Source organism: Siniperca chuatsi, linkage group LG21, assembly GCF_020085105.1.
Source record: "Siniperca chuatsi isolate FFG_IHB_CAS linkage group LG21, ASM2008510v1, whole genome shotgun sequence".
In the NCBI taxonomy this organism is placed as follows: Eukaryota; Metazoa; Chordata; class Actinopteri; order Centrarchiformes; family Sinipercidae; genus Siniperca; species Siniperca chuatsi.
In genome coordinates this window covers 18,767,593-18,789,595 of record NC_058062.1, presented here as the reverse complement: position 1 = coordinate 18,789,595, position 22,003 = coordinate 18,767,593, and the positions used below count along the sequence as shown (strand labels likewise).

At 43.3% G+C, this 22,003-nt stretch overlaps 1 long non-coding RNA gene across 1 annotated transcript; it reads right to left on the bottom strand.

Annotated features, from left to right (window-relative positions):
* Positions 1–9,809: 9,809 nt before the first annotated feature.
* Positions 9,810–11,373, bottom strand: LOC122869330. The gene is made up of 3 exons (XR_006376300.1): positions 11,157–11,373; positions 10,050–10,120; positions 9,810–9,949 (listed from the first exon to the last, which is right to left on the bottom strand). It is a non-coding gene; the product is annotated as an uncharacterized LOC122869330 (long non-coding RNA).
* Positions 11,374–22,003: the final 10,630 nt, after the last annotated feature.

Here is a 22,003-nt window from a genome sequence, read left to right as displayed (position 1 = left end):
CACACACGCATCTTATTACTCTGATACAAATTCGCCTCAGGCAGTTGGCTCATTTTAGTTTTGACTTGACCTGATGTTTGACCTTAAAAAGGCGTTGTTGTAGTCTTATTTATTTGCCCTTCCTTGAACATGCGGCCTGTTTTAGGACCTGGGTTGAATTTTGCGTTGTGTTAATGTGCTGCTGAAATGCTCGGAATTTTAAAAACCCGTTTATTTTATTGGAAAGAAAATCTTTGTGAATCTCTGTGAATTAAAGGATGGATTCATTTGAACATATGATCAATTTAGAAAGACTAAAAGTGGCTGTTATGTTCTTAACAGACCAATAATCTTTGTTTGTACAGACGCATTTGGTACAGTAGCTGCATGAAGATCAAGGCGTCAAATCACTGACCGAAAACTAGGCCATGGCGTCTAATTGCATCTCCAAAACCTTTAAACTCGCTTAGGTCGCCGAGGTACACAGTAGTGAACAATCACTACTGACTGATATTATTAGGCTATTTGTTCAGTGAGATGAATGGTCACCAAACTATTCCGTCCACTGGCTCTACATGTTTCTGTAATTGGACTTTTTTTTTTAATTTATTTGAGATGTGATTCTAAATAGATCTCGATATTTTGCCCCCTAAAACTACAAATCCACATTGGGACTTTCCTACAGGCTAAAATGTGGCGAGAGTCTATACCTTTCCATACATCCTGCGCGCACCAAGCGCCTCCATATTCGTCCAAACACCAGCTTGCGCTCATTTGCAAAGTCCTTTCTTTGGTCTCTCCTCTCTCCCGCTCCTATACACCGTCTCTCCCTGGAGGTTTACACAAACTGTGAAACAAAAGTTCCACTAGGCAACGGCCTGTCGAGGAATGCTGACCTTGGCATGGCCAGTGGAACCGGCCCGACTCACGGCCATTCTCTCATTTCTTTTGGTTTGAATTAAGACGCATTTGACCTGCGCCAACTTCCAAGAGGTGCCACGGTGGTTAGAGGCATGCCGGAGCCATGTAGCTACAGGCTGCTGCTGCAATCCTGAGATGACGTTTGGAGGAGTAGAAACATTAATTCATAGGACAGCGTTACAAGATGTAAAGAATACCACGGTCATCTGAAATTCGCCATCTACTCTGTTAGTACAGTGTATGTATGATGACCAAACCAAGACCAGCAAACAAGAAATACCATCAGGTGCATTAAGGTCACCACAAATTCCATGCGTTTGGGAAGACACTGCATGACTATTATAAAATCAATTAAAAAAATAGAGCTAAGTAAAATAAATAGGAGTGCAAGAAGTATTGAGATATGAAGTAAAAATAACATGGCTTCACTGTAAAAAATACTCCATTACAAGAAAAAAAACATAATTTTAAAAATACAAAAGCATCAGCAGCAAAAATGTAGTTCATGTTTAGTTTAGTTCATCAAAATGAACAGTACTCATCAGGCATATATTACTGGGTCATTATTAATAACCACATTTTAATGTTCCTCTAATGTTTTCTCTGCTTGAGATGGAGGACTTTTAAACTATTTGGGAAGTTTCATCTAGAACAATACATCATTGTTTGTGGCTCGCCACATATTTTGTATCTAAAATCTTCAAAGTAACTAAAACTGCCGGATAAATGTAGCGGAGCAAAAAGTACCATATTTCACTCTCACATGTAATGAAGTATAAAGTATCTTAAAATGGAAACACGCAAATAAAAGTACAGTACTTGAGTAAACGTATAGATCCCTATGGACATAACACTCTATGTTCCCATTATTACAGAAGTACATAGGTAAGGTGCACTCACTACTGGAGATTACAATACATTACAGTCCTACAGAGTTTTACATTGATTTTAGGGTTGATGGGCCCTAAAATGGCCCCATCACTTTATCACCGCACTGCACAACGAAGTGCTGAGGGGCCCGAGGAAAAACAAACAAAAACACACACACACACGAGCAAAAGACCGAGATTTCTCCCGATGAAAGTCTAAAGACTTGAAGCTTTGTAAGCTTGACTTTCTGCTTTTGAAAACTTGCACTGGACCCTGTAGGTGTGCAGAGCTGTAGAGACTCGCAGGATCACCGATATAGTTTACTTATATATTTATCTCACTCTTTCTGAATCTTCTTTTCAGAAAGCTCCGGAGAGAGGTTGGAGCTTTGATATTAAAATAGATCATTCTATAGATTCCTTTACCGACACGACTTTTCAAATAACTTGTGATGTTGAAATGCAGTATTTCCATATTTCGCACCTTATACTGATTCATCTGGGAAAGTAACTGAATCCCAAAGGGCCTTTGAAATACAGGTTGAGGCTTGATTAGAAACGGTACTTAATTACCAAAAGACCCATGAGAAAGTGTGTTGGCCCTTTGTACATCAAGGTAGGAAAACACTGTTAAGAAGGATTAGATTACAAGTCACTTACTTCAAATACTGTAGTGTTTACTCATTGGAGAACAAAGGTTTTTTTTTTATTGATTAGGGTTTTTGATAATAATTATAGGTAGGAGAAACAATCTCTTTCTGAATTTCGTCCCATCTACAGGAGAACCAGGTTTTTATTTTACTGTCGGGCGGCAAAAATAGATCTTGCACTCTAATCAATTTTCTCACATGCAGTCGTTTGCATTAGCATAAGATGGTGTGTTTGCTAAACACAAACCCGCACAGCAAATACATCCACCTGCAGGCTGAGCGGTGAGATTAACAACGCCTGATGGAGAAGGATGATTGGTGGAGCCTCGGGCCCTGCGAACCGCTGATTGGCTCAGTAGAGGATCTGGCTAACTGATGCCGAGCGGAGTGTGTGTGTGTGTGTGTGCCTGGATCTCTTAGGGTATCCCACACTCCCCTGCCTTATCAGGCAGCTCCACGGCACCGCTAGAGGAGTGCTGCTCTCAGGAGGGCAGGGTTACCAGCGCACCGCTTATCTTCTACCGGCAAGGAGGGTTTATAGGTCTGATTAACTCACTGTTTGTATGTGTTGTGTATATGAGAAAAGAAGAGAGAGCTGGGGTGTATTATTGTGTATTGTAGACGTGTGTGTGTTTGTGTATGCAGTGGTGGCTGGGTAAGTGGATGTGAGTGTGAGAAAGGTGTTTACTTAAGAGCAGTAAGCACTTGGTGAACCACACAGTGAAGGATGACACACAGACACACACACACACACACACACACACACCCAAAACCTCTTGTTCCCTCAGTGAATCGTAGCTCTTCAGAGGCTCAGAGGCACCCAGGAAGTAACACAAAGCGAGGGGTTGAGTGTTGAGCGTAAAAAAAAAATAAAAAAAAACCCACACACAGCGTCCTTCAAAAGCAAACTCGTTGTGATGCATTACAAAGCTCCAAAATAAATTTAAACAAAAGCACCCTCCTTTGTAAAATCTATATCAAATTGCACCATTTGTCATCGTGATGAGTGGAGCACACACTCCTCCATGTGACAGAGCGGTGCTCAGTGATGTGATTTGCTCTGGTTTGGGTCCAGCCGGTACCACCAGAGAGTGTCATCGTCTGAGGGGGGAGGGAAATGAGGGGGAGGTGGTAAAGGGAAAAGTGTGGTCACCCCCCATAGGAGAAAACAGGGCTGCTATAATCTCTTTTCCTGGCTCTCCATGAAAGAGAGAGGAAGAGCCTCCAGAGCCTCGGTCCGCTCAGATCTGCTGCCCCTCACCCCAACTGCCTATCTTCTATCTGCTGTCTCCTCACTCCCCTCTTTTTCCGTGCCTATCTGTCCCTCTCTTGTTCCTGCTCTTCATCCTTCGCTTTATTTGCTCATCCAGGATCTCCCTATAGTCACATCACACTTTATCAGTCATGCATTTAGTTTGCTCATCGTGTAGCATTTCTCACATTCCCAGTTATTGCTTTTAGCCATCCAGCTATTGGATACATTGTCCTGAAATTCATGTCATTCACGGTCCCCACAGGATGAATCCTACTGACTTTGGTGATCCCCTGACTTCTCCTCTAGCGCCACAATCAGGTCAAAATTTGAATTTGTTCAGTACTTCGGTTTAGGACCAAATATGTGCGAAACTAATGACATTTCCACCAGCTTCAGCTGTACTTTGTGTCTATTGCTAATTAGCACATGTTAGCATGCTAACATGCAAAACTAAGATGGTGAACAACATGACAAACATTACACCTGCTAAACATCAGCGTGCAAGCATTGTCACTGTGAGCTGTTAGCATGCTGATGTTAGCATTTAGCTTAGTACAGCTTCACAGAGCTGCTAGCATGGCTCTTGGTTCACCAGCCTCTCCAACTTTTTCATAGATATTTGATTGCATCAGGAGATTTTAAGCAAAGTCGTCAAAGTACAAAATGTCCCCGTCTTGTTTCCTAAATTTCCCACTCCGCTTTTCCTTTACCACTTCCTCCCATGCCCTCCTCTCACTGCGCTCTCTCTTTCACACCTCTGAGGGGGGGCTTTCATTTTATGGATCCCTGCCATTCAGTCTGGTCCCTTCCCCTCTCTCCGTCTGCCTCCATTTCCCATACTCTTCCATCATTTTCCCTGAGTCTCCCTATCCTTCCTGCTCCCTGTTTCCTCCTTCCTTTCCTCCCTCCGTCCTCACCCCCCGCCTCCTTGTTTTTGTGATGGGTGGAGTCTCCTCTGTGGTCCCATTTTCTGTTTGGTAGTACATACAAGAGAACATTAATATTCATGACTAATTCACTCTGCGCCCTCCACCCCCAAACCACCACCACCACCACCACCAACACCACCCCCCATCTCGGCCCTGCAGTCGAAGGCAACACTTGGTAGTGGCACATGGCGAGACAGCTGTTGCAAACCAAGCCAGGCATCTGTGCAGTGGGAGAGTACGAGGAAAAGAGAGACCGACGAGACACTGTTAGAAACAGATAAAGAGGACAGAGATGAAGAGACAAAAGGGGGGGAAGAGATAGACAGATAGATGTAGAGATAGAGGAAGGATGGTATGTAATGGGCAGTGGTTCGGGGGCATCTAGGTAAAGGAGAGCCAGACAGACAGAAGGAACGGGGCGGTGGCAGGGTCATCTGGGTGAAAAGGAAGGGGACGAGCCAGACGGAGGGAAACGGGCACTGATGGGAGGGTCTGTCTGGGGATGGAGAGAGAGACAGATTGACAGAAGATGGGAGAGAGTGAGACAGAGAGGGAGGGAGGCAGAAGCGGGCATCTGAATATAAGAGACAAAAACCTGTACAGAGACAGCAGGGGAGACGAGAGGATGGAGGGATGTCCCACACCTTTAGTGCTCGTGTAGAATAAAAAGAAGCGATTATCCCCAAGCAGTCCAAAGTACCAAACAGGTTTCATCCCACCAAAGAAACTTTTGACAAGCTACTGACCAAAATTTCCCAGAAATACCACCAAGGACACGACCACTGTGTCCTCAGTGGGAGCTGCAGCTCTGGTCACAAGGTGATTACAGGGAGGAAAGAAAAAAACATTTACCAGTTACCCCAAAATGTGTTCTTTTTCTTTCTGACTGAACTCATCAGGCCAGTTAAAATCCTTCTAATGAAAAAGAATTTCTCTTTGGTTGAACTGCTCACACTGTCGCGTTCACCCTATAAGACCTGCGATGAAGGGTCACAAGCAGATGTTAAGCAGCTGATGGAAGCCAAAGAATCTGGGAAATCGCTGATGTGGAGGAAAATGAACGAAGGTGGGTACACTGTCAAAAAGCACTGATTCACATTCATTTTCATCAGGACCTGTAACTTAAAGGGGCACTCCATCAATTTTACACATGAGGTTCAGTTTACATATCACAAGGAGGAGTACTACTCAGCCTGTGAAAACAGCTGTATAATGTCTTTCCATGGCTGTGGGGGGAGCTCTCTAAAGGCTGAAAAAATGACCCTGATGATGTCGTAGGGATGTCAGATTTCTCAGCTTGGGCTAAATTTTTTATAACAGAAAGTCTACATTACAAACCACAGGTGTGGGGTTGGTGAACTTTTAGGAGGCAGTGAGGGTCGAATGAAAGACTCTATTCATTATGGGAATTGTAGGAACCAGTGTTTTTGGAGATTGACCCATACTATAAAGTCTGGATATCTGCGCCTCTGCTGCCTCAGTTGGTGGAGTCCCCCTTTGAATCAGTTTATTTTACATGGCAACCTTAAAATGTGGATAACTCTACAGCCGGATAGAATGGGTTGACCTCGCACTGCATCCTTGCCTTTGTCTCAGAACAAATTCAGCAATTCTATCAGGAGTAAAATCGCAAAGAAAATCTTAAAAATTGAACGAGTTGTATGTCAAGAAAACAAAAATTCTGAAAATAATAATCCCAATGAAACCCGCCCCCGACACCCCCCGGCTTTGTGTATGAGACACTACATGTCCACAGACGGAGGGAATGCTCCTTTGCCAGCCATGCCCAGCCTGTGCCCCTCTCTCTGCCCCCTGTAGCACCCTGTAACCCCTCCTCCCTGCTCTCCATCTCCTGCATCCCTGCATGGGGCCCCAATGCTGGCTGCCATCCCTCCCTTACTCCCCCTCTCCCTCCCGCATCTCCCTCCCCACCATCCCCCTCCCCATTCCCACCCAGGCAGAGGGTCTAGCTCTGCCCTACATAGCAGCGAACGCAGCAGGCTGGCGCTGAGAGGAACCCTCGGGTTTACAAACTGTGTCAGGCCTCGAGACACCTCTGTGATCAACACCGATTGCCACATGAGAGGAAATAATAACGCAACTGCTACCAAGAGATTGGAGTGATTGATGTTGTCAATATGTGAAATCTGGAATAAATTAGCTCTCTGATCTGATCCAAACTGTGGATGTTTGTGTCGCAAAAAAAGCTGAAGGTCAGAAGACAGCGACTACAGCAATTACTTTTTTACACTTAACACAAGGTGAACTCAGATGCACTGATTTGCAGTTATACTGTAAATTAAAGTCAAACACCAATCGTAACATATTTCTTATTAAAAAGTCTGAATCTCAAGGCAACAATGCCCACACTACAGGTAGAAAAACATCAATTAAGGTTTAAAATAGTGCTGGTCATAAGGAGAAAAGGGCCTATCAATGTTGCCTCAAAAGTGTATCATGGCCTTAATAAAATTCTGAATCATTTCCTCTGGTGGCAAAAACAGGTTTTAATTAAAAACCCCTATCCTTTGGGATAAGTCCTAGATATCTTTGATGGTGTCAATCACCCAAATTATCTTGTGATTAGAATTTAGGAAGAAAAACTAAGTACATTTTTGGGCAAGCATCTCCGTCACTATTATAGCTTGAAGAAATTTGCCAAATGTAAAATACATTGTAATATATATCACCATCATCACTTCATTCAGGTTTACACAAATATAAATGAATGATTTTTAAACGACTGCATCAGAGGCTTAACTTGTCTCATTTTCTAAAAGTAGACTACTGACTCACTCTACAGTTGGCTTTTCTTTGGCCTTAAGCACCAAAACACCTTGTACACACACTTAGCAAGTGACTGAGCGCAGTCATTTCAGATGCACCGTGTGGAAACATGCAGCGTGCACAACATGTAAACATTATGTCACATTCTGCAGCAGAGGGATATTGCATCCAAAACAAGATGGGTTGCAACTGAGTGCAAAAGAGAGCAGAAGAATGTAACAAAAAAACAGAACAGAGACAGACGGATCGATTGAGACAGGGAGCATCCATCCTACCATCCACCATGACCTGGCAGAGAAGTCATAACACAGCTGCCACCTGAGCCCGGGGTCACTCTGCCTCTCCCACGCCATTCCACACACTGCCACGCTGCCTCTACCACGCCAGAATCCTCTTCCTGGGACTGCTGATAAATATATAAATATATAAAACACAGTCAATGAGGGGAAAAATACGGATGGAGTCACCAATCAGGAGCTATCTGTTACCAGGATGATGCTGCGGTGTGAGTGATAGAGAGGGTGTGTGTATGTGTGGGTATATACTGTATGTATGCTCTGGTGTGTGTGTGTGTGTGTGTGTGTGTGTGTGTGTGTGTGTATTTGGAGGGAGAGGGGACACAGACACAGAAATGCCACGGAGCCCTCTCCAAGCAGCTGTGCCTCTCGCTTCGCCAGTCCAACTGCTCCCGCTGCCATGGGCAGACTCACGGAGCCACCAACTCTGCACCAAACGCTGAGGTACACACACACGTTTGCACACACGTAGAGACTTGCACCTGTGTGGTATGGTCATATCCTCGCACTATGCATATTCCTAACACATTTACGAGTCACATTACCACTCAGAAACAATCATTTCTGTCTGCTGTGCTCTGTGCTGATATACATTTTCCAGGAGGCCGCGGGCCAGGCTCAGATGTCTGAGCCAGGTTACTGAAGGGCTTCGATTGGACACTCAACACGGCAGACTGAAAACAAAGCTGGTTATCAGAATCATGTACCCTATAATCAACTATTTTTCTCATTGATAGTGCTCAGTTACATCACTTCAATTGTAAATATAAATATAGAATTACTATACTATAGAATAGTAAAATGTAATGTCTACTCAACCCTTAGATGCATAGGTTATTGGAAACTGCACTCTTCCATAAGTCCACAAAAATTACTGAAGATTTGTACTGCTGATTTGTTCATTTTACACAATTGTTGACTCTATGGTCACTTGTACGGCACACACACACACACACACACACACACACACTGTGAGCTGGTTTGATAGTTGGGGTGAAGCCTTCCGGTCAACTCCTCATGTGAGGAGCTGAAGAAACACTGCGATCAGTTTAGTGACAGTGACAGGCTGGGTCGCCTTCACCCGTGTTGTCGGATTCTAAGTCTAAACTCCGTCACTGATTCCTCATCAGACCATTTCAGCTCTGTGTATACTGTAGCAGCCATGTCAGAACTACATATAAAGAACTACAAAATCAAGAGAATGATGTGATGATGTTTGCACTGGCTTCCTGTTTGTCAGATATCTGACTTTATAATACTACTGTTGGTTCATAAAGCACTGAATGGTTTTGGTACATTTCTGATCTTCTGCTCCGTTATGAAGCACCCAGACCTCTCAGATGGTCTGGGATCAGGTGTGCTTACCGTCCCCAGGGTCAAAAACTAAACACGGAGAAGCAGCATTCAGCTTTTATGCACCGCATATCTGGAACGAATTTGAAGTCTGCTCCAACTCTCAGTTCGTTGAAATCAAGACTTTTCAGTTTGCCACTGCCTTTTTTTAAGCGTATTTATTCATATCTCACACTGCACTGTACCTGTGCTGTGAATTTTATTCTACTGTTTAATCTGTCTATTTTCGCTTATGTCTATCTTCTATTTCATTTTACTCTTTTAAAATCCTGCATTTCTGTCTTTTTATATTGTCTTTTAAATCTTGTCTTAATGTTTTTTTTTATGTTTTATGTGAATCACTTTGCTGTTGAAAGCAAATATTACAGTGAGAGTCTGTCTCTCCAGAATACAGCTACTTGGCTTGTAAACTGTAACAGCAGATTACATACTTGTAATCAATGTGTGAATCTGTTTAGTGATAGCATTTGAAATAAATAAAATATATAGATAATACTTTATGTATGAAGTGTAAAATTGTCTTGCTGTGTAAATAATGTAGGTGAGTGGTGACACTAAGGACACAGGAGGTGCTGTTCACAGTAATACTGTATGTACCTGACAGAGATAACTGATAACTGCTGCTCTGGATTTGTGTAGAAAATGCATTTAGGTCATTTTGGGAGTTGGGGTAATTATACCAAAACGTCTGAAAAAGTAGGTAAATAAAACATTTCAAAAACAAGATTTTTGTGTGAAAACAAACAAACAAACAAACAGACTGACCCACTTATGCATCTAATGGTTAAACACCTTCTCTTGGGTTGCCATGCTTTTCTGCTCCACCATGTACTGATTGTGTGTTGCAACCAATTTTGTGGTTTGTAGTACATCAACAGCACGACTGCAAGTCATCTTTTAGCATGGCCGCCTGTGGTAAAAACAAAAACAAAAAACGGGTCCGTTTGTGCTCAGTTTGATATATATATATATAAAAAAAGAAAACCCGTCCACCAAGTAGTTTTCAGTACCGTTCACATCACCAAGCACCGTGTTTCTCTTCTCCTCGTTGTGTGCATGCAAACCAGAGGGAAATCTGTTGCTGATGAACATAATAAAAACAAACGAAAGTCATTTTCTTCTGTGGTATAAACAGTTAGTCATTTCACATGAGGACAGCATTATTGTGGATTTTATTTAGTCATGCTTATTATAGAAAATAAAAAGAAACGTCTGAGAGCAAAATTGGGTTTGCCTTTTTGTTTGAGTTCTGTGCTCAATCCAATGGAACGGCACATTTTATCTGATGCATTGTATCTATTTGATCAGTCCGCCTGTCCTTGCCTGTCCGCTCGCCAACACATGACGCTGTCTTTATTTATTTGTCGCTCTGCTTTTCTTTCTGTCTCCGCGTCTCCCAGAGCTGTCTGTCCCTCCACCTCTCGGTCGGTCTGTCTGTCCGCTGAGCTGTCCTCGCTGTCCGCGTACCTGCCAGCCTGTCTGTCTGTCTGTCTGTCTGTCTGAGTGCAGACAGACAGACAGAGAGACAGACAGCGCAGACCTGTATGTTTATGTATGGGTTCATTAACAGCCACTGACAGCTTGTGAAGGAGAGTGCCATTAACATCGCATGTATTCCCAAGTGGTGATCCTGCAGTGAGTGTTGCGCTCTGTCTCTGTTTTACATGCGTGGTGGGTGACCGTAGTGAAGGAGGGGGGTGGGGGGAGACGACGAGTGGCAATTACAGGGCCAGTTATGGTGTGATAGCCTGCTCGACGGGCCACGCTTGGCATGGATCCGTATTTTAACGGAATTTAAAAGCACTAGACGGGGCTCTGTTGTGACCCCATCTCTCTGCCTGCGCCCCCCCCAATCCATCGCTACCTTCCAGTCATGATTCAATCCTGTTTTTAATCTCGCCAGGCCTCAGCGGGGCCTAAAAGCACAGGGACTGGGCGCAATGCCTAGATGACCCCCGGTAATATGGAAATGGATAGAGCAGCCACCACTCACAGTCCCTCGCGGACCCACTCACACACACTCTGAGGCACTTACTCACACACACACACACACACACACACACACACACACACACACACAGCCAGTCGGCTCTAAATTTCCATCAGAGCTGTTTCACCTGAAATGTCTGTGCCAACAGAGCAACACTCTGCCCTCTGTGAAGCCCTTTTGTCCCTTGCTCCTCTGCAGAAAGGCCGGCGTTATGTAACTGCACCAGATTCCCTCTTGCGTGCTCACACCGCAGGTCAAGAGCTCACCCTGCAGTGCGCCACTCGGAGAAGTTTCTGAAGACTTCTGGTGAAACGTGCACCGCGCTTACCTGTGCGCACTCTCGCTTTTGCACGCCAGCTGAACCGGTCTGGCGCGCGTTATGAAGTGAACGTTCTGTTCTAACGGAGTTCTGCGGCCTTCTGGAGTCACTGCGTATTTCGGATCATCCAGCGTCATTTTCCCACTCACGGTTAAATTTATGCTTGAGAGACAGGATACACTAAAACTCCAAAGTTGACCCTCTCCCCCGCTCTCCCTCACACACTCCCGTCGTAATTTGTCTGCCCACTGGTTTCACTTATTAAGTTTCAAAAGGTTTCTGGGCAACGTGGTTTGAGAAAGAGGGAAAAAAAAGGAACCATGGCATTTTTTTGGCACACCGCTCTGCCCGTCTTGCCCAGAACGAGGAGGTTACCATGGCATCAGTGGGCACCTCATAAAGCAGACCATTGTTGGTGCTTGTGTGTGCGTGCGTGTGTGTGTGTGTGTGTGTGTGTGTCTGCCACATTGAGTTGCATGGCAACAACCTCTGGGCACTACCAGCACCAGCAAGAAGCTCAAATCTTGCACAGGGCAGTGCCAGCCTGCAATACAACATAAACATGAACTTTTCTCCGTCTTTTTGATCCGTTTTATTCTGATTTAATATCTACTCACACACACACACACACACAAAATTTTCCACCGAGCCTGTAAGTCTGTCAGCATGCTGCAAAGAAACTGAAAGATCCCATAATTGTTACTCAGATCACGATTTATCATCCCCAAATACAAAAGCAAAGTGTTGTCAAAGGTTAGCAAATCAGGAATGATCTGGAGTGTGCATTATTCTGTGCAGTGGTGTGTGCAGATTTTCGTTAAAGCTAGAAAATGACTGAGAAACATGCACTGCATGCTTAAAGAATGGCCACCATAATTAGAAAATGAGCCCGCAATCTAAAATAACCTGAGGGGGAAAACAGAAACGCTTTATTTTCTTGTCTTTTCTAGTCAGAGCCATTAGCGGAGAAGGGGTTTGTTTGTAATTGTTTCAGTTCCAAATAGCCCAAAACACTAAGTTACTATGTGTGAAAATCTGGACACAATTTGTGGTTCCCTTGGAAAAAAAAACTAAAGAAGTGAGAGGAGGGAAGGAAAGGAGCTATTTTCAGTTTATAAAAGTTTTGGTGGGAGTTGAAAGGCGTGGGTGACAACAACCTTTGACAGGTGTCCGCTCTCTGGCTCACTGCAACCTTTGTGTTGGAGTTACGGCCTGAATGTGTGGAGAGTTGTGGGCTGCAGATTAAGTATGGAATAAGAGATGCGGGTCCTCTGGCGCACTCTGCTGGTGCGTTTGGAGAACTACAAACACTCGTGCTAATGCCGAGTCTCAGTCGTTTTGGAGAAAAGGTTTAAAGCATTTGTGCTTTAAAACACTCAACTAATGTATCATTAATGCGAGACTCAGTGACTCACGACGATTTCATGTATGAATTCATGCAGGATGTAGACCCATCCCAAATTCCCGTTGCTCACCATTAAGAAATGATCACCTCCCCATGAAATTATGTGATTAATTAACGCTTAATGGATGTTGATTCAGTTATTTTATTCGTTTTTTTATTCCACCAAATAAGCTGGAATCCGGTTACACAGAAAAGGGAATTTCACACACACACACACAGCCTACCACTCATAGACAAAGTAAACCCATAGTTCCCACTGCATCCTCATATTTGATTAAATTAAATTTAAAAAATGCTCCATATTTCTATGGGAACAGGTACTGATCACATACATGGATCTGAAATAACCTTTTCTATGTGTTCATGCATTGGTTGTGTATTAGCTAAGAATATGTTTTGCACTCTTGTTATACAGAGTTACTGAATTTGTTCATAAAATTCCTTCCACTTCTTCTCGAGCAAAGTGTTTGTTCTACGACACAAAGTCACACTGGAAAACGTTTGCATAATTGACAGTAATAGCCCTAAAATGATCCACTGATACATTAACAATAAATCTAAGAGCTTTCCATGTAACTACAAAAAGCAAACACCACATGTTGGTTTTACCTGGTCTGCCCCCATACACTGCAAAACATATACTGTTTTTTTTAGATTTTTAAGTGTTTTTATTCTGTGTTGCTGGCCACCGCTGGTTTTCATTCCTTCATACAGTTTGAAAATCATCAGCTTGCAGACTTTGAAATTGCTTGAGATAGCTGAATCAACGGTGAATATCTAAAGTCAAACTTTATCATCACATAATGCAGTTGCAGACTTTTCAAAACAGTCTGCATTTCAGGCATTATAATACCAACTTTGACAGAAACAAAAATACCAGTTTGAAGTCTTTGCAAGTTGATTTTCTGTCTGGGAGGAAAGAGAAGCACATCAAAAAATCTCCCAAACTATGGTATGTTTTGGCACTAATCTAAAGTACTCAAACACGTACAAGTACCAGTATGGTCATGTGAAGGAGAGCGACCTAAGAGGGTTCAAACTGATCGCATCTTATATATGCAGCCACCTGGAACGGACTTCCTCACTTGCCAAATACATGCCATGCTTAGCCTGGGCAAGCCTGGCTGCTCTGAGTGTGTGTGTGTGTGTGTGTGTGTGTGTGTGTTGTCAGGTCTGTTACTGTGGTGCTCATTTGGTCCTCTGCTGTTGTGCAGCATGTGGCCCACAGATTAACGCTTTAAATGAGACTCTCTCCTGTTCTGAATGCCCCCTCTGTTTGCTTACAAGGCCCGGGTGAGACAGAGTGGAAGGATTTGAGAGGGTTTTTGTATCTCCTCCTGTTTAGGAGGGGGTGGCGGGGGGAGGGCACTATCCCATTATGAGTGAGAAGCTAAGGGAGGGCATGTTCACAAAGGGTTAAAACCTGAGAGTGTCTTTTTTTTTGGCATAATGTGCAGAATTGGCTTTTTTTTTTTTTTTTTTAAAAAGACATGTGGAAAACGGCTCCAAACAGATTTTAGTGTAAGACAGGTGCCAGCTCTGCCATCTGCTTTCAGTTTTACCTCCCTGTCTGTCTGCTCTCAGCCGATCCCCTCCTCTCTCCACTGTCCCGATTCATCCATCTCTCTCTCTCTCCTTTTCCCTTTCCCACCAATCAAATCAGTTTGACACCCTCCCCATCATGCACTGGCACACACCCTTTAGGTACCTGGAAGAAATTAAAAGTGGGGGGTAACTTCAGGTATGACATCTGTGGGAAATATTGGGTATTAAATGTGCAAGTAAATGCATATACACATATGACGATTGTTTTGGTTGAAGGGACGGTAGTCAAAACATTTTTGGGAGAGCCAGAGAGAGTCTTCTAACTTTTTCTCATTCCTTGATTTATTTTATACTTCATCCTTCACTTGTGAGGTTTATTGTAAAAAGAAAACACATAATCATTTAATTATAAGATCATTTTATTTTCCCTCATTCGGCGAGTCCGTTTATTTAGCAGCTCTTTTTCAAAAATCATTAGTGGCAGTTTTCTTTGCCTTTGGTATCATTTTCTAATGTTTGCCATAAATATATTGTGTTGAGATATTAGAGGAAGGGTATTGTTAGTTTTTTTCCGAGTCAAGGGGTTGGTCCAAAGAAAAAATTAATAACGCAAGGGAGTATGAAATACAAGATTCAGCCCTCTCACCACCCCAATAATTTTCAGTCCCTTACTCTATGGGCAAGGGGTCAAGCGGTCCCTAAGTTCTGTTGGAAGCAACTGTTAACAAGATCTACTGTCTTGTTGGAAAGTCAGAGGCTCAGTCAAGGTCCTGGTCACTCTTGATATGTATCTGAGTGTTTTAATATTGAGTAGCTTCCAATCTTGGTTTATTTTTTATTATATTTTTCTTCATTGTTTCCTATACGATGCAGCTGCACAGTGCATATTTAGGCTAGCAAACCTACAGTAAAATTGTAAAGCAAATTCACTGTTTATCAACAGAATAGCCCTGCTTTGAGAACATAAAGCCTGCACCACACCTTTCGAGAACGATGGTCGCTCACTTTGCATTGTGCCCTACAGTTTGTCTGTGTGCATCTGTGCTCAGTTTTTGAAGCTCTGGAAAGGAGTTAGACAGACTTTCTTCAACATGACCAAAACACTGAACACAGTTTAAAGTCATTCACAGGCTCCACTATTCTAAACTAAACGGAGTAATATCTATCTATCAGTGTCACCATTATGCAACACATTAGGTGCAAATTGTCATGGTACGGCTGTACCAGTCCTAGTGTTCCTGTCTGTCTGTCCCCTGTTAGTCTCCTTGTGTGTGTGTGTGTGTGTGTGTGTGTATGCTGTGGTGTGCGAGGTACTGCCAATCACCTGTAAACCATCTACTGCTGCTCACCTGTTCCCCATCCACAATCACACCTGACAGTATATCTACCCGGCTCTTCTCGCCGGTCTTCGCCAGATCGTCCGTTGACCTCAGTGGTATAACTCCTCGGCTCTTGTCTACACCTCTCAGTAATTACCTGCATGTTATCAGAACACCTGATTGACCTGTTTAACTTCCTGTGCCCAGGTTTGCTCGTGTCACCTGCCTCTGCATTGCCCACTGGCTTTCCAGGAGGACTTCACCACAGCTCTCTCCTGCCTTGCCTCGGACTGCATTCCTGGCTCAGCCTCGTGGCGGTCTGCTGTCTGCCTCCAGTCCTTCCTGCCTTCCAGCCTTACCTCCACACTCCTGGTTCCTCATTGTGTGTTCTTCTAAACAAACGGAACCTACTACTGCACACTCGCTGTCCCGGTAGTGCTTTTGGGCCCAACCCCCGGTATACCATAACACAAATTGGCTGAAGGGTCACTCATTGATTCTGGTTTTGTCCTGTCTCGTGTGATTATTGGCTGAAAGTATTCACATGGTTTTAAAAAAGAGATCCAATCAGAACTCTTCTTGAGAATCTTTGGTTATTTTGAGATGGTAAAGAGTTTTCGTATAGCCATCAACAAGCATTAATGTGGGGCATAATGTCTTACATAGGAAACGATCAGATTCTTCATGTTTAAACAAGATGCTTTTTATCGTTCAAATGGCTACAGCCATTTTTCTCTGAAACGGAGAAAAGTGTTTTGGATGTTTGGGGGCCTTTTCTTGACTGCCTGGTGAAAACCTGAACCTACATTAGATTAGATTCCACTTCATTGCCATTGCACATATATTTATTTTTCATCTATTGATTTCATTCATTTTATTTCTTTTAATGGGTACAGCTCACTTCCCTCCCTTTTGAACTCATTTTTAAAAACTGTGTGTTGTTTTTCCTTTTTAATTATGTATATGTTCTTTTTTTTCTCAGCGTTACTCTATTATGTCTTTCCTCTTGATTTGTAAAATGGCAAAACTGAACATAAAATAAAGGATAAAGCGTTTCACTGGGTGAAAATAGAATAGTTAACACAAAAATACAAGACAAATTTTGTAAATTAGATGTGACCTGGAAACTTAGTTAACATGGTGAAAAAAACATTTGTTGGTATGGGGGGGGGCTTTTACATGCACCACCCGTGCACTACATAAAGGTACTGTTCTTTGTCCCCACACTGTATTTTAGGTCTGTCTATTAGGAAACTAGGAGGAAAGACAGCAGCTGCCAGGTGGGGAAACCTCTGTGACTTTAAAATGATGTTCCATTGTACAAACCTGCTCCTGCATGAAATGTGTTGTAAAAAACTCTTATATGCAGCAGGCTACTGAGCATCCCCGGAGAAGGGGAATTCAATTTTAGCGCAAGCATGTTTCTTTTTGGAAAAGATGCAATTGCTTGTGAAAATCATCAACTTTAATGGCCAACTAGATGACTTATGAAAATACATAAAAGTGAAAACACATTGTTGGCTCGTCTCTCTGCAGCTTCCCCATGAGAACGGGGGCCAAGCCTCATTTAAAATGCGGCGCCTGAGCCGCGTCGCTCGGTTCAGAAATGTGGGGCTTTAACCTGGTGGTTCCTTCCTGGAATGAGGCCGCTGCTAATGAGCCCGTTAGGACAAAGGTGAGTTCTAAATGAGCGGAAAGAAAAGTAAACAAGCCAGGTGACAAATTGCAAAAAAAGAGCGAACATCAAGTAGCCTAGATGGAGGTTCTGTCCACGCATACAAACTCACAAGAAAACCAGTGACTGTCAGTGCTGTAAAGAGTTGTTGAGGCTAGACTTTTTGTTTTTGAGACTCTTATAGCATGCAGGTGCTCTTTTCAAAGGCAGCCCTCTCCGCTGGGCACTTCTTGGCCGGTGTTGAATGTTGGGCTCCCGGGGTGTTTGTTTGGGTTCTGTTTTGTATGCTTAGTGTCTATGCCTGCTTGATACCTATTCCTCTTTTTCTTCTGTTACTTAAGAGCACATTTTCTCAGAGAACGCTTGTGAGGCTTTCCAAAACATATAACCTGCTCACAAAGAGCGTCGGTCAGTTTTTCCATTCACGAAAAGAAAAAGGAAAGAAGCAACAGGAGACTTAGTCACAAGTTTCGCAAGCCTTGTATAGTCATGGCCCAGACAAAATCCACACTGCAAACAATTCATTACTATAAATCTATATGATTCTGATTTCATAAGTCATTCTTTGGACAATTCACTTATTTTACTCCACAAGCTGCTGCATTAAGATCTCAATTAAAAATAGCTTTTCAGTTTCACACAAGATTAAAATCCTGTCCGTGATTTTGGCGCACAATCTTTCCTCGTGTGTGTGTGTGTCTGTGTGAAATCATCAGTGTGTCAGATGGAGCTTGTTGTGCCAGGCAGCCGGGCAGCAGCGGTGCCACTCTGTGTGGTCAGGGCACACAGTGTGTCCTCTCAGCTGCTGTTTCGAATTCACAACTAACTCGACAGCAGCATCCTCACTCATTCACTGCAGCAGATGGTAGCGAGCTTGCTGTTCGCGTGTGCGCGTGTTTGCCCAATTTCTTTTGGAGAGGCAGCTGTGGGAGGCAAAGCTTTGCCCACTGCTGCGTCCAGCTTCATGTGCAGGCAACAAAGAGGAGCACAATTGAAATAAAACTCTGGAGTCTGAATCTCCAAAAAGGATGCTCCCGGTCAAGGCTCGCCAAAAATCTCCCATATCACTCTGCATCATCGGAGAGTAATCCTTGAGATTATATCCCTGCATGGTGGACAATGAGCATATTGTTGTGATCTTGTTGCCGTAATCCAGCTCAGCACCATATGCAATAGACGGCAATGCTCTCCAGAGAGCTGCAGTAGTGAATAATACACTGTCCAGTCTTGGCACAGCAATCCATCTGCCACCGGCTCTCTGTGTCTGAAAATATCTCCACTACAATCATCTCTGAGGCAGCATATTACAGTATATTCTCAATCTGTTTTTGTTCATTTTTATTCAGGATGATGCCAAAATGCAACTACAAATCAAACCACAACATGGTACGGCCATTCGAGTCTCCTGGAGTTTAATATGAATATGATTTCAATTTTGGTCATAACCTCGAGTGCACAGAGAGGAGATAGATTAAAAATGAGGATGGGGTGAAGCCATCTGTTTTGCGGTAGAATCAGAGAGACAGAGGAAGAAATCTGGAGGAGCCGGGCAGGGACGCTGGAATTCAGTCAAAGTTGGGGGTGCGGAGAATAAGTCAGTCTATATAATGATGTCATACTAAATGCTGCGCAACATTCATGGTTTCTGCATTAGTTTGAATGGCAGGGGTCATTTATATCTAATAGTTATTTACATTTTAAATCAATTTTAGAACGTTTTACACTACAACAGACAGCAAACACCAACATACTGTATGTCAAAGCAGCTACAGCAACTACACAGGCAACAACACTGAAGTCAGCATGAAAACTGAGAGTTACTTCTTTCTGAAAAGGAACAAAACTATGCTTTCAGTGCTTGGGACTATGAGGCCGCCCCACCAGCTGTACACTGGACATACAAAGGATTTATCTATTTTGTTGGGTTTAATACATCGGACGCCATGAGATGAGAGATGTAGCCTATGATCAGTGCATCGTAGTTTATAATAATGCAGGGCAGTGAGGATACAGCCATTTCACACAGGAGATGAGCGTACATGTGGATCTACTGATGCGCATTCAATCCAGTCTGCAGTGTAGTTCATACGCTTCACTGATAAACCTGAGAATTATATAGTTACATTAGGCTAGATGATGTTTACACATTATTAAAAGAATAATCTGCCAAACCTCCAACTGCTCAAATGTTCTTATTGTACAACTGGCCTATAAGTGTCACTGTGCAGCGGCAGTAATTACAGTTAACTCACATCCTCTAGCTGTAGCTGACTGGATTGAACTCTCTCCAGGGGTCTATCTGACAGGATGATCAGTGCCCTGACGTCTTTGGTTACTTTGATTCAGTGGGAAACTCTAAACTCTCCAAAACACCTCAATGTGTTCACGAGCAATAGAAAATGTCCGACGTGCTGCGAGTCGCATCACTTTGCAGGAAGTATTAAAATAGACTAATACATATTGATAATAAACGGATGAAAAAAAACCCTAAAACCTCTTTCCTGCCACAAATACCGATGGACAACACACATATATAACAGTAAAAAAGGGGAAATACATACATTTAACCTTTTTATTAACTGATGGTTTTTATTAGGCTTGATTTTAGGGGGTGCTGCAGCCTCCTCAGTACCCCTACTTCCCGCATCCATGGAGCGGAGGCTCAAATAGAAATGGCAGACTCAGGCCAGATTGTCAGTCAGTTATTAGATGCAACCCAGTAGATGAGATGTCATGCTAGCCAGACATGGTAGACAGGCGGGCGGCGTTGCCTGAGGAGGAATCCTACTATTTAATGTGTCTCTGCAACCCAGCTGATTCACCACTACACCATCCAGTCTAATAGGTTTTGTTCTGGTGAATCACTCCAGGTTTCCTTAATAGAAAAGCCAAACATACTGCTCTAACATTGGGTGACAAGGGCACCTTGGGTTTGCAGATGTTCACGCAGATGACAGATGGCGCCGACGTAGCTAAGGGAGCAACGGGAATGATGTCTGCGCCAGGCTGGTGCCACATGCACTCCCCCTCCCTCTTACATTCCCCCTCTGTACTGCAGAGTCCCCCATCCCAAAATCTCCTAAAATGAGGGGTGTATAGCTGTGTGTATGTGTTCGTTCCTGTGTGTGAATATCTAACTGAATGTGAATGTGCACAGTGTGCAGTGACTCAGCACCCTGCGGTCAGGGCTCAAGGGACTGCACAGCTACAACACAATGTGTGTCCCATGTGTCTGGATCACGGCGATCATGGCTAAATCAGGTGGCAGCTTGGAGTTTGTTCCCTTTGTTCCCTCCACTTTCTCACATGAGGAGGTCACAGAAAGCTCATGAGGTCAAATTGACCAGTCGTTCAATTTGACCTCACAAGGCCCACCCCCCTTAGTTACTGTTGCTACGCTACACTTATTAAGCGTTCCATTGCAGGGCACATATGCAGTTTACAATGATAACAGTGGCAGATTTACCATCACAAATCTTAGTAATTTCTGAAACAATGGGTCCTTGATTTCAGACAGAGGCAGACCAAAGCAGACTTCTCATTTCTAGCCAGCGGCCGACAGTTTTTGCCGACTGATATGATAATTGCCATTGGCAGATTTTAATCAGCTGTACCTAGCTAGCTAATTAAGGTAATGCTAGCTCCAAGGGTTAAAAACGCTGTCTCCGGCTGATTTTTTCATGTTTCAAGCTGACTCTTGTTAAAACAAGAACCCTGTAAAAGGGTCTTAAATATGCACTGGATAGCTACTAGCATGTTGTCGTGTTTAAAGACTGAGGCTAAAGCTACATGTTCCTGGCAAAACGTCAGCATCCTCACCAGTTTATGATCCATGTAGCATTGTTCTTGTATTGCAGTGTAGAGCTAGTTAGTGTTAGTATTATAAATGTAATAAGGAAAGTAAGAGCCGACTTTTTGGACTGTATGTTTCACTTTTAATGTTAGAAGAGAAAAGCTTTTAGGATAGGACTTACTGATTTGTTTGGCAAACGTAAAAGTAACTTGGGTAATGTTGGCTGGGTTTGCTAGTGTAAACCTCCCTAAATCCAATAAAGAGCAGCATCGAGCCGCTAACGTTAGCCTAAACTCTTCCAGAACCGTCTTCCACACAGTTGGAAAATACTGCACTATGGATGTGGGGAGTCGGAAATGTATCTTTTAACCCCACAAAGTAATGCAGTTGGTGAAATGCACCTTGGCCTTGGAAGTAACGCTGGTTACTACTGTAGGTAAGAGTTAGCCAGACATGCTAATGTTTGCAGCTTACGTTAGAGCAGATAAACACACTGTTTAATCTATTCCTTACACATTTGTGTTTTTGATTTTGGAAAGGCTAAAAAACAAGACATTACCCTCCAAAACTCCTTGAATGCAGTCTCTACAGAATCTCACTACACCCCATGCACATAGCTTCGGCGTGCAGAAAAATCCAAAGTTTGACAGGTCTGTCCGTACATGCCTAGTTACAGTTACTAAGCTATGATTGGACAATCATTGTTTGGGAGAGGGGTTTAGCGAACAGTCAATTTTGTGGTTTTCGGTGAATCTGGAGGAGCTTCTTGGTGCTAAAAGCATCGGTCTTTCACTCACTGTGGTGGAAATCTCTAAAGGTCATATTATCCCTAACTGCTTTATCAGTGGTCACTACTCTGGTAATATAGCAGCAAGAAAGCATATTCAGTGCTTCTGGCAGGAGATTTCATAGAAATCA